Genomic DNA, 12,141 nt, shown 5'->3' on the forward strand with positions numbered 1-12,141 from the left:
AGTCAGGTCCATAAATATTGGGACATCGACACAATTCTAAGATTTTTGGCTCTATACACCACCACAATGGATTTGAAATTAAACAAACAAAATGTGTTTTAACTGCAGACTGTCAGCTTTAATTTGAAGGTATTTACATCCAAATCAGGTGAACGGTGTAGGAATTACATATGTGCCTCCCACTTTTTAAGTGACCAAAAGTAATGGGACAATTGGCTTCTCATCTGTTCCATGGCCAGGTGTGTGTTATTCCCTCATTATCCCAATTACAATGAACAGATACAAGGTCCAGAGTTTATTTCAAGTGTGCTATTTGCATTTGGAATCTGTTGCTGTCCACTATCAAGATGAGATCCAAAGAGCTGTATCTATCAGTGAAGCAAGCCATCATTAGGCTGAAAAAAAAAAAAACATCAGAGAGAACATTAGGCATGGCCAAAGCAACTGTTTAGAACATTCTTAAAAAGAAGGAACACACCGGTGAGCTCAGCAACACCAAAAGACCCAGAAGACCACGGAAAACAACTGAGGTGGATGACCAAAGAATTATTTCCCTGGTGAAGAAAACACCCTTCACAACAGTTGGCCAGATCAAGAACACTCTCCAGGAGGTAGGTGTATTTGTGTCAAAGTCAACAATCAAGAGAAGACTTCACCAGAGTGAATATAGAGGGTTCACCACAAGATGTAAACCATTGGTGAGCCTCAAAAACAGGAAGGCCAGATTAGAGTTTGCCAAACGACATCTAAAAAAGCCTTCACAGTTCTGGAACAACATCCTATGGACAGATGAGACCAAGATCAACTTGTACCAGAGTGATGGGAAGAGAAGAGTATGGAGAAGGAAAGAAACCGCTCATGATCCTAAGCATACCACCTCATCAGTGAAGCATGTTGGTAGTAGTGTCATGGTGTGGGCATGTATGGCTGCCAATGGAACTGGTTCTCTTGTATTTATTGATGATGTGACTGCTGACAAAAGCAGCAGGATGAATTCTGAAGTGTTTCGGGCATTATGATCTGCTCATATTCAGCCAAATGCTTCAGAACTCATTGGACGGCGCTTCACAGTGTAGATGGACAATGACCCAAATCATACTGCAAAAGCTACCAAAGAGTTTTTTAAGGGAAAGAAGTGGAATGTTATGCAATGGCCAAGTCAATCACCTGACCTGAATCCGATTGAGCATGAATTTCACTTGCTGAAGACAATACTGAAGGGAAAATGCCCCAAGAACAAACAAGAACTGAAGACAGTTGCAGTAGAGGACTTCAGGCTGTAATTGACTGCAAAGGATTTGCAACCAAGTATTAAAAAGTGAAAGTTTGATTTATGATTATTATTCTGTCCCATTACTTTTGGTCCCTTAACAAGTGGGAGGCACATATGCAAACTGCTGTAATTCCTACACCGTTCACCTGATTTGCATGTAAATACCCTCAAATTAAAGCTGACAGTCTGCAGTTATTAAAAATTGTTTCATTTCAAATCCATTGTGGTGGTGTATAGAGCCAAAAATGTTAGAATTGTGTTGATGTCCCAATATTTATTGACCTGACTGTATGTACCCTAAACTAGTAACAACAAAACTTCCACCGTATCCTGTAGTTTATAAAATGGGGTCACTTATTTGGAGTTTTTACTCTAGGGGTGCATCAGGGGGGCTTCAAATGGGACATGGTGTCAAAAAACCATGCAAAATCTGTCCAGCAAAATCTGCCTTACAAAAACCGTATGGCATTCCTTTCCTTCTGCGCCCTGCCGTGTGCCCATACAGCAGTTTACAACCACATATGGGGTGTTTCTGTAAACTACAGAATCAGGGCCATAAATATTGAGTTTTGTTTGGCTGTTAACCCTTGCTTTGTAACTGGAAGAAAAAATATTAAAAAGAAAAATCTGCCAAAAAAGTGAAATTTTGAAATTGTATCTCTATTTTCCACTAATTCTTGTGGAACAACTAAAGGGTTAACAACGTTTGTAAAAATCAGTTTTGAATACCTTTAGGGGTGTAGTTTCTAGAATGGGGTCATTTTTGGGTGGTTTCTATTATGTAAGCCTCACAAAGCGACTTCAGACCTGAACTGGTCCTTAAAAACTTGTTTTTTGAAAATTTCTGAGAAATTTCAAGATTTACTTCTAAACTTCTAAGCCTTGTAACGTCCCCCAAAAATAAAATGTCATTCCCAAAATGATCCTAACATGAAGTACACATATGGGGAATGTAAAGTAATAACTATTTTTGAAGGTATTACTATCTATTATAGAAGTAGAGAAATTGAAACTTGGAAATTTGCAAATTTTTTTACTCCATTTTACCCGTGTCATGAAGTACAATATGTGACGAAAAAAGAATCTCAGAATGGCCTGGATAAGTAAAAGCATTTTAAAGTTATCACCACTTAAAGTGACACTGGTCCTGGTCCTTAAGGTAAAATAAGGCTATGTCCTGAAGGGGTTAAAGCCAGAGGCCAATCACATTTCAGCTATTCGTTTTATATGGGAAAATTGAAATTGTCGCCACTCTTTGACTGTTAATGGCAGGGTCCTCAAATTTGGCACAGTCAGTCTTGGGTTCAAATTTTAATAAACCAGGTTAAACAGACTTTGCTTATATCTCTAGTGTTTTCAAGCCAACATCCTGTGGTTTCTTCAGAAATGACACCATCTAGTTTTAAAATTGTTATTTCTTGGGGATTTAAAGATATGTCGCGAAATATGACAACTCCTCTTTAGAGGGAATGTATGATCAGAAAATTGTGTATTAACCACTTCTTGACCAGCGCCATAGTACTGCAGGAAGTGACTTCCCTACCAGTGCTGCAGTACTACGGCATGCTGATCGAACGGGTACAGGAGCTGCGCCCGCCTGATTAGCTGCAGGGGATCGGCTGTTCCCATTAGCCGGACCCCTGCTGTAAGCACCGGCATCTGTGAAAACATTGCATTAACCCTCACTATGCCGCAGTCAGCGCTGACTGCGGCATGTGCAGGGTGTGGGGGGGAAGGGAGCCTCTCCCCATCCCCATCGGGTCCCTGTGCTTCTGTGACGGGGACTCGATGGCTGGAACAGCAGCCCAATGCCTTCCTTAGGCATCGTGGCTGCCTTCCCTATTAGCCTGTAAGATTCAGCCCCCTGGATCTCACAGGCAGGAAGCTGTAAGTGTATTACACTGGTAATACACTTACAGCCACTGCATTACAATACAGATCTATTGATAAAAAAATGGCTGCACAACATTTCACATACATGTTTGTTACATACATGTATGTTTCACATGTTTGCTTAAAGGATAACTGTCGTATTATATATATATATTTTTTGAGTATTGGATTGTGGTGATTAATATCACTTTGGTGGCCCTATTTAAACTTTTCACTGTGTATTCAATTACCCCTGCTGCAGGAGATTAACCCTTTAGGGGGGAGGGCTTTGGTTACTGACACTTTTGGGGGGCTATTGTTACTGGCTAGTGAGGGCAGGCGGGATTAGCGTCAGGGTGAGGGCAGTGGCGGCCATCTTAACTGAATAGTGAAATTGCAGTTTTATGCAGACTGGTTGCTAGGGGCTGAATCTTATTAAATATGGGGTAAGTCAGTCTAATAGTAACTGATTCTGGAATATCATGTTATTAGTAACTACATATATGAAAATTGAAATTAGGGTCTAAATGTGACAGTTATCCTTTAACCACCTCAGCCCCCCTAGCTTAAACCTCCCTTAATGACCAGACTACTTTTTACAATTCTGGACTACACTACTTTCACGGTTTATTGCTCGTTCATACAACTTACCACCCAAATGAATTTTACCTCCTTTTCGTCTCACTAATAGAGCTTTTATTTGGTGGTATTTCATTGCTGCTGACATTTTTTAATTTTTTTATATTAATCGAAATTGACCGAAATTTTTGCAAAAAAACGCAATTTTTTACTTTCGGTTGTAAAATTTTTCAATTAAAACTACATTTCTATATACATTTTTCTCTAAATTTATTTTTCTACATGTCTTTGATAACAAAAAAATGCAATAAGTGTATATTTATTGGTTTGGGTAAAAGTTATAGCGTTTTATGGTGCAAAAATGTGAATTTCCACATTTTGAAGCAGCTCTGACTTTCTGAGCACCTGTCATGTTTCTAGAGGTTCTACAATGCCCAGACAGTAGAAACACCCCACTAATGACCCCATTTAGGAAAGTAGACACCCTAAGGTATTCGCTGATGGGCATAGTGAGCTCATGGAAGTTTTTTGTCACAAGTTAGCGGAAAATTATTTTATTTTTATTTTTTTTACAAAGTGTCATATTCCACTAACTTGTGACTAAATATTTTTTTTATATGAACTAACCATAGCCCTCACAGAATACCTTGGGGTGTCTTCTTTCCAAAATGGGGTCACATGTGGGGTATTTATACTGCCCTGGCATTTTAGGGGCCCTAAAGCATGAGAAGTAGTTTGGAATCCAAATTCATAAAAATGCCCTGTGAAATCCTGAAAGTTCTCATTGGAAATTGGGCCCCTTTGCGCATCTTGGCTGCAAAAAAGTGTCACACATGTGGTATTGACGTACTCAGAAGAAGTAGGGCAATGTGTTTAGAGGTGTCTTTTTACATATACCCATGCTGGGTGAGAGAAATATCTCTCTAAAAGACAACGTTTCCCATTTTTTTAATACAAAGTTGCCATTTGACAGAGATATTCCTCACACAAAGTTTGGGTATATGTAAAAATACACCCCAAAACACATTACCCTACTTCTCCTGAGTACAGCGATACCACATGTGTGACACTTTTTTGCAGCCTAGGTGCGCAAAGGGGCCCAAATTCCAATGAGTATCTTTTAGGAGGGCATTTTTAGGCATTTGGATTCTCACACTTTAGGGCCCCTAAAATGCCAGGGCAGTATAAATACCCCACAAGTGACCCCATTTTGGAAAGAAGACACCCCAAGGTATTCCGTGAGGGGCATGGCGAGTTCGTAGAATATATTTTTTTGGGCACAAGTTAGCGGAAATTATTATTATTTTTTTATTCCTTACAAAGTCTCATATTCCACTAACTTGTGACAAAAAATAAAATGTTACATGAACTCACCATACCACTCACGAAATACCTTGGGGTGTCTTCTTTCCAAAATGGGGTCCTAGTGGGGTATTTATACTGCCCTTGCATTTTAGGGGGCCTAAAGCGTGAGAAGTAGTTTGGAATCTAAATGTGTAAAAAATGCCCTGTGAAATCGTAAAGATACCCTTTGGGCCCCTTTGTGCACATAGGCTGCAAAAAAGTGTTACACATGTGGTATCACCATATTCAGAAGAAGTAGGGCAATGTGTTTTGGGGTGTATTTTTACATATACCCATGCTAGGTGAGAGAAATATCCCTCTAAAAGACAACTTTTACCATTTTTTTATACAAAGTTGTCATTTGACAGAGATACCACATGTGTGACACTTTTTTGCAGCTAAGATGCGCAAAGGGGCCCAAATTCCAATGAGTACCTTTTAGGAGGGCATTTTTAGGCATTTCGATTCCAGACTTCTTCTCACGCTTTAGGGCCCCTAAAATGCCAGGGCAGTATAAATACCCCACAAGTGACCCCATTTTGGAAAGAAGACACCCCAAGGTATTCCGTGAGGGGCATGGCAAGTTCCTAGTATATTTTTATTTTTTTTGCACAAGTTAGCGGAAAATGATTTTGTAAGAGAAAAAAATAATAATCATCATTTTCACCTAACTTGTGCCAAAAAAAAATATAATTCTAGGAACTCGCCATGCCCCTCACGGAATACCTTGGGGTGTCTTCTTTCCAAAATGGGGTCACTTGTGGGGTATTTATATTGCCCTGGCATTTTAAGGGCCCTAAACCGTGAGAAGAAGTCATGAATAGGGATGAGCGAACTCGAACTGTATAGTTCGGGTTCGTACCGAATTTTGGGGTGTCCGTGACACGGACCCGAACCCGGACATTTTCGTAAAAGTCCGGGTTCGGGTTCGGTGTTCGTCGCTTTCTTCGCGCTTTTGTGACGCTTTCTTGGCGCTTTTTGAAAGGCTGCAAAGCAGCCAATCAACAAGCGTCATACTACTTGCCCCAAGAGGCCATCACAGCCATGCCTACTATTGGCATGGCTGTGATTGGCCAGAGCACCATGTGACCCAGCCTCTATTTAAGCTGGAGTCACATAGCGCCGCCCGTCACTCTGCTCTGATTAGCGTAGGGAGAGGTTGCGGCTGCGACAGTAGGGCGAGATTAGGCAGATTAACTCCTCCAAAGGACTTGATTAACTGATCGATCTGCAGCTGTGGATCATTGAGCTGCTGATCCTCAATTGCTCACTGTTTTTAGGCTGCACAGACCGTTTGTCAGTCACATTTTTCTGGGGTGATCGGCGGCCATTTTGTGTCTTGTGGTGCGCCAGCACAAGCTGCGACCAAGTGCATTTAACCCTCAATGGTGTGGTTGTTTTTTGGCTAAAGCCTACATCAGGGTGAAGCTGTCACACCAAGTGCATTTAACCAGCAATAGTCTGTTCATTTTTTGGCCATATACAAAATCAGGGGCAAGCTGCGCCTGTCACCAAGTGCATTTAACCCTCAATGGTGTGGTTGTTTTTTGGCTAAAGCCTACATCAGGGTGAAGCTGTCACACCAAGTGCATTTAACCAGCAATAGTCTGTTCATTTTTTGGCCATATACTAAATCAGGGGCAAGCTGCGCCTGTCACCAAGTGCATTTAACCCTCAATGGTGTGGTTGTTTTTTGGCTAAAGCCTACATCAGGGTGAAGCTGTCACACCAAGTGCATTTAACCAGCAATAGTCTGTTCATTTTTTGGCCATATACTAAATCAGGGGCAAGCTGCGCCTGTCACCAAGTGCATTTAACCCTCAATGGTGTGGTTGTTTTTTGGCTAAAGCCTACATCAGGGTGAAGCTGTCACACCAAGTGCATTTAACCAGCAATAGTCTGTTCATTTTTTGGCCATATACTAAATCAGGGGCAAGCTGCGCCTGTCACCAAGTGCATTTAACCCTCAATGGTGTGGTTGTTTTTTGGCTAAAGCCTACATCAGGGTGAAGCTGTCACACCAAGTGCATTTAACCAGCAATAGTCTGTTTATTTTTTGGCCATATCCCAGTCTAATTCTGTCACTAAATCCATACCGGTCACCCAGCGCCTAAATACTAGGCCTCAAATTTATATCCAGCTAAATCTGTCCCTAGTGCTGTAGCTGGGCGAGTTATTTAGTGTCCGTTCAAGCACATTTCTTGTTCTGGGTTGAAATACAATTCCCAATTTAGCAATTTCATAATTTAGTGGTTTCTGCTATATCAGAGCTATTTGAAATCTATCCCTAAAAGGGTATATAATATTCAAGGTGCACATTGGGTCATTCAGAATAACTTCACACACACCCGCTACTGTGTATTTCCAAGTCTAATTCTGTCACTAAACCCATACCTGTCACGCAGCGCCTAAATACTAGGCCTCAAATTTATATCCAGCTAAATCTGTCCCTAGTGCTGTAGCTGGGCGAGTTATTTAGTGTCCGTTCAAGCACATATCTTGTTCTGGGTTGAAATACAATTCCCAATTTAGCAATTTCATAATTTAGTGGTTTCTGCTATATCAGAGCTATTTGAAATCTATCCCTAAAAGGGTATATAATATTCAAGGTGCACATTGGGTCATTCAGAATAACTTCACACACACCCGCTACTGTGTATTTCCAAGTCTAATTCTGGCACTAAACCCATACCTGTCACCCAGCGCCTAAATACTAGGCCTCAAATTTATATCCCGCTAAATCTGTCCTTAGTGCTGTAGCTGGGCGAGTTATTTAGTGTCCGTTCAAGCACATTTCTTGTTCTGGGTTGAAATACAATTCCCAATTTAGCAATTTCATAATTTAGTGGTTTCTGCTATATCAGAGCTATTTGAAATCTATCCCTAAAAGGGTATATAATATTCAAGGTGCACATTGGGTCATTCAGAATAACTTCACACACACCCGCTACTGTGTATTTCCAAGTCTAATTCTGGCACTAAACCCATACCTGTCACCCAGCGCCTAAATACTAGGCCTCAAATTTATATCCCGCTAAATCTCTCGTTACCGCTGTCCTGTTGTGGCTGGGAAAGTTATTTAGTGTCCGTCAAAGCACATTTCTTGTTCTGGGTTGAAATACAATTCCCAATTTAGCAATTTCATAATTTAGTGGTTTCTGCTATATCAGAGCTATTTGAAATCTATCCCTAAAAGGGTATATAATATTCAAGGTGCACATTGGGTCATTCAGAATAACTTCACACACACCCGCTACTGTGTATTTCCAAGTCTAATTCTGGCACTAAACCCATACCTGTCACCCAGCGCCTAAATACTAGGCCTCAAATTTATATCCCGCTAAATCTCTCGTTACCGCTGTCCTGTTGTGGCTGGGAAAGTTATTTAGTGTCCGTCAAAGCACATTTCTTGTTCTGGGTTGAAATACAATTCCCAATTTAGCAATTTCATAATTTAGTGGTTTCTGCTATATCAGAGCTATTTGAAATCTATCCCTAAAAGGGTATATAATATTCAAGGTGCACATTGGGTCATTCAGAATAACTTCACACACACCCGCTACTGTGTATTTCCAAGTCTAATTCTGGCACTAAACCCATACCTGTCACCCAGCGCCTAAATACTAGGCCTCAAATTTATATCCCGCTAAATCTGTCCTTAGTGCTGTAGCTGGGCGAGTTATTTAGTGTCCGTTCAAGCACATTTCTTGTTCTGGGTTGAAATACAATTCCCAATTTAGCAATTTCATAATTTAGTGGTTTCTGCTATATCAGAGCTATTTGAAATCTATCCCTAAAAGGGTATATAATATTCAAGGTGCACATAGGGTCATTCAGAATAACTTCACACACACGCTTCTGTGCATTTCCAAGTCTAATTCTGTCACTAAATCCATACCGGTCACCCAGCGCCTAAATACTAGGCCTCAAATTTATATCCCGCTAAATCTCTCGTTACCGCTGTCCTGTTGTAGCTGGGAAAGTTATTTAGTGTCCGTCAAAGCACATTTTTTGTTCTGGGTTGAAGTACAATTCCCAATTTAGCAATTTCATAATTTAGTGGTTTCTGCTATATCAGAGCTATTTGAAATCTATCCCTAAAAGGGTATATAATATTCAAGGTGCACATAGGGTCATTCAGAATAACTTCACACACACCCGCTACTGTGTATTTCCAAGTCTAATTCTGTCACTAAACCCATACCTGTCACCCAGCGCCTAAATACTAGGCCTCAAATTTATATCCTGCTAAATCTCTCGTTACCGCTGTCCTGTTGTAGCTGGGAAAGTTATTTAGTGTCCGTCAAAGCACATTTTTTGTTCTGGGTTGAAGTACAATTCCCAATTTAGCAATTTCATAATTTAGTGGTTCCTGCTATATCAGAGCTATTTGAAATCTATCCCAAAAAGGGTATATAATATTCAAGGTGCACATAGGGTCATTCAGAATAACTTCACACACACGCTTCTGTGCATTTCCAAGTCTAATTCTGTCACTAAATCCATACCGGTCACCCAGCGCCTAAATACTAGGCCTCAAATTTATATCCCGCTAAATCTCTCGTTACCGCTGTCCTGTTGTAGCTGGGAAAGTTATTTAGTGTCCGTCAAAGCACATTTTTTGTTCTGGGTTGAAGTACAATTCCCAATTTAGCAATTTCATAATTTAGTGGTTCCTGCTATATCAGAGCTATTTGAAATCTATCCCAAAAAGGGTATATAATATTCAAGGTGCACATAGGGTCATTCAGAATAACTTCACACACACGCTTCTGTGCATTTCCAAGTCTAATTCTGTCACTAAATCCATACCGGTCACCCAGCGCCTAAATACTAGGCCTCAAATTTATATCCCGCTAAATCTCTCGTTACCGCTGTCCTGTTGTAGCTGGGAAAGTTATTTAGTGTCCGTCAAAGCACATTTTTTGTTCTGGGTTGAAGTACAATTCCCAATTTAGCAATTTCATAATTTAGTGGTTTCTGCTATATCAGAGCTATTTGAAATCTATCCCTAAAAGGGTATATAATATTCAAGGTGCACATTGGGTCATTCAGAATAACTTCACACACACCCGCTACTGTGTATTTCCAAGTCTAATTCTGTCACTAAACCCATACCTGTCACCCAGCGCCTAAATACTAGGCCTCAAATTTATATCCCGCTAAATCTCTCGTTACCGCTGTCCTGTTGTAGCTGGGAAAGTTATTTAGTGTCCGTCAAAGCACATTTTTTGTTCTGGGTTGAAGTACAATTCCCAATTTAGCAATTTCATAATTTAGTGGTTTCTGCTATATCAGAGCTATTTGAAATCTATCCCTAAAAGGGTATATAATATTGAAGGTGCACATTGGGTCATTCAGAATAACTTCACACACACCCGCTACTGTGTATTTCCAAGTCTAATTCTGTCACTAAACCCATACCTGTCACCCAGCGCCTAAATACTAGGCCTCAAATTTATATCCCGCTAAATCTCTCGTTACCGCTGTCCTGTTGTAGCTGGGAAAGTTATTTAGTGCCCGTCAAAGCACATTTTTTGTTCTGGGTTGAAGTACAATTCCCAATTTAGCAATTTCATAATTTAGTGGTTCCTGCTATATCAGAGCTATTTGAAATCTATCCCAAAAAGGGTATATAATATTCAAGGTGCACATAGGGTCATTCAGAATAACTTCACACACACGCTTCTGTGCATTTCCAAGTCTAATTCTGTCACTAAATCCATACCGGTCACCAAGCGCCTAAATACTAGGCCTCAAATTTATATCCCGCTAAATCTCTCGTTACCGCTGTCCTGTTGTAGCTGGGAAAGTTATTTAGTGTCCGTCAAAGCACATTTTTTGTTCTGGGTTGAAGTACAATTCCCAATTTAGCAATTTTATAATTTAGTGGTTTCTGCTATATCAGAGCTATTTGAAATCTATCCCTAAAAGGGTATATAATATTCAAGGTGCACATTGGGTCATTCAGAATAACTTCACACACACCCGCTACTGTGTATTTCCAAGTCTAATTCTGTCACTAAACCCATACCTGTCACCCAGCGCCTAAATACTAGGCCTCAAATTTATATCCCGCTAAATCTCTCGTTACCGCTGTACTGTTGTTGCTGGGCAAGATATTTAGTGTCCGTCAAAGCACATTTTTTGTTCTGGGTTGAAATACAATTCCCAATTTAGCAATTTCATAATTTAGTGGTTTCTGCTATATCAGAGCTATTTGAAATCTATCCCTAAAAGGGTATATAATATTCAAGGTGCACATAGGGTCATTCAGAATAACTTCACACACACGCTTCTGTGCATTTCCAAGTCTAATTCTGTCACTAAATCCATACCGGTCACCCAGCGCCTAAATACTAGGCCTCAAATTTATATCCCGCTGAATTTGAATACAATACATTGGGCCAAATAATATATTTGTTGTTGTGGTGAACCATAACAATGAGAAAAACATCTAGTAAGGGACGCGGACGTGGACATGGTCGTGGTGGTGTTAGTGGACCCTCTGGTGCTGGGAGAGGACGTGGCCGTTCTGCCACATCCACACGTCCTAGTGTACCAACTACCTCAGGTCCCAGTAGCCGCCAGAATTTACAGCGATATATGGTGGGGCCCAATGCCGTTCTAAGGATGGTAAGGCCTGAGCAGGTACAGGCATTAGTCAATTGGGTGGCCGACAGTGGATCCAGCACGTTCACATTATCTCCCACCCAGTCTTCTGCAGAAAGCGCACAGATGGCGCCTAAAAACCAACCCCATCAGTCTGTCACATCACCCCCATGCATACCAGGGAAACTGTCTCAGCCTCAAGTTATGCAGCAGTCTCTTATGCTGTTTGAAGACTCCGCTGGCAGGGTTTCCCAAGGGCATCCACCTAGCCCTTCCCCAGCGGTGAAAGACATAGAATGCACTGACGCACAACCACTTATGTTTCCTGATGATGAGGACATGGGAATACCACCTCAGCATGTCTCTGATGATGACGAAACACAGGTGCCAACTGCTGCGTCTTTCTGCAGTGTGCAGACTGAACAGGAGGTCAGGGATCAAGACTGGGTGGAAGACGATGC

The sequence above is a fragment of the Bufo gargarizans genome, chromosome 1 (genome assembly GCF_014858855.1).
Source record: "Bufo gargarizans isolate SCDJY-AF-19 chromosome 1, ASM1485885v1, whole genome shotgun sequence".
In the NCBI taxonomy this organism is placed as follows: domain Eukaryota; kingdom Metazoa; phylum Chordata; class Amphibia; order Anura; family Bufonidae; genus Bufo; species Bufo gargarizans.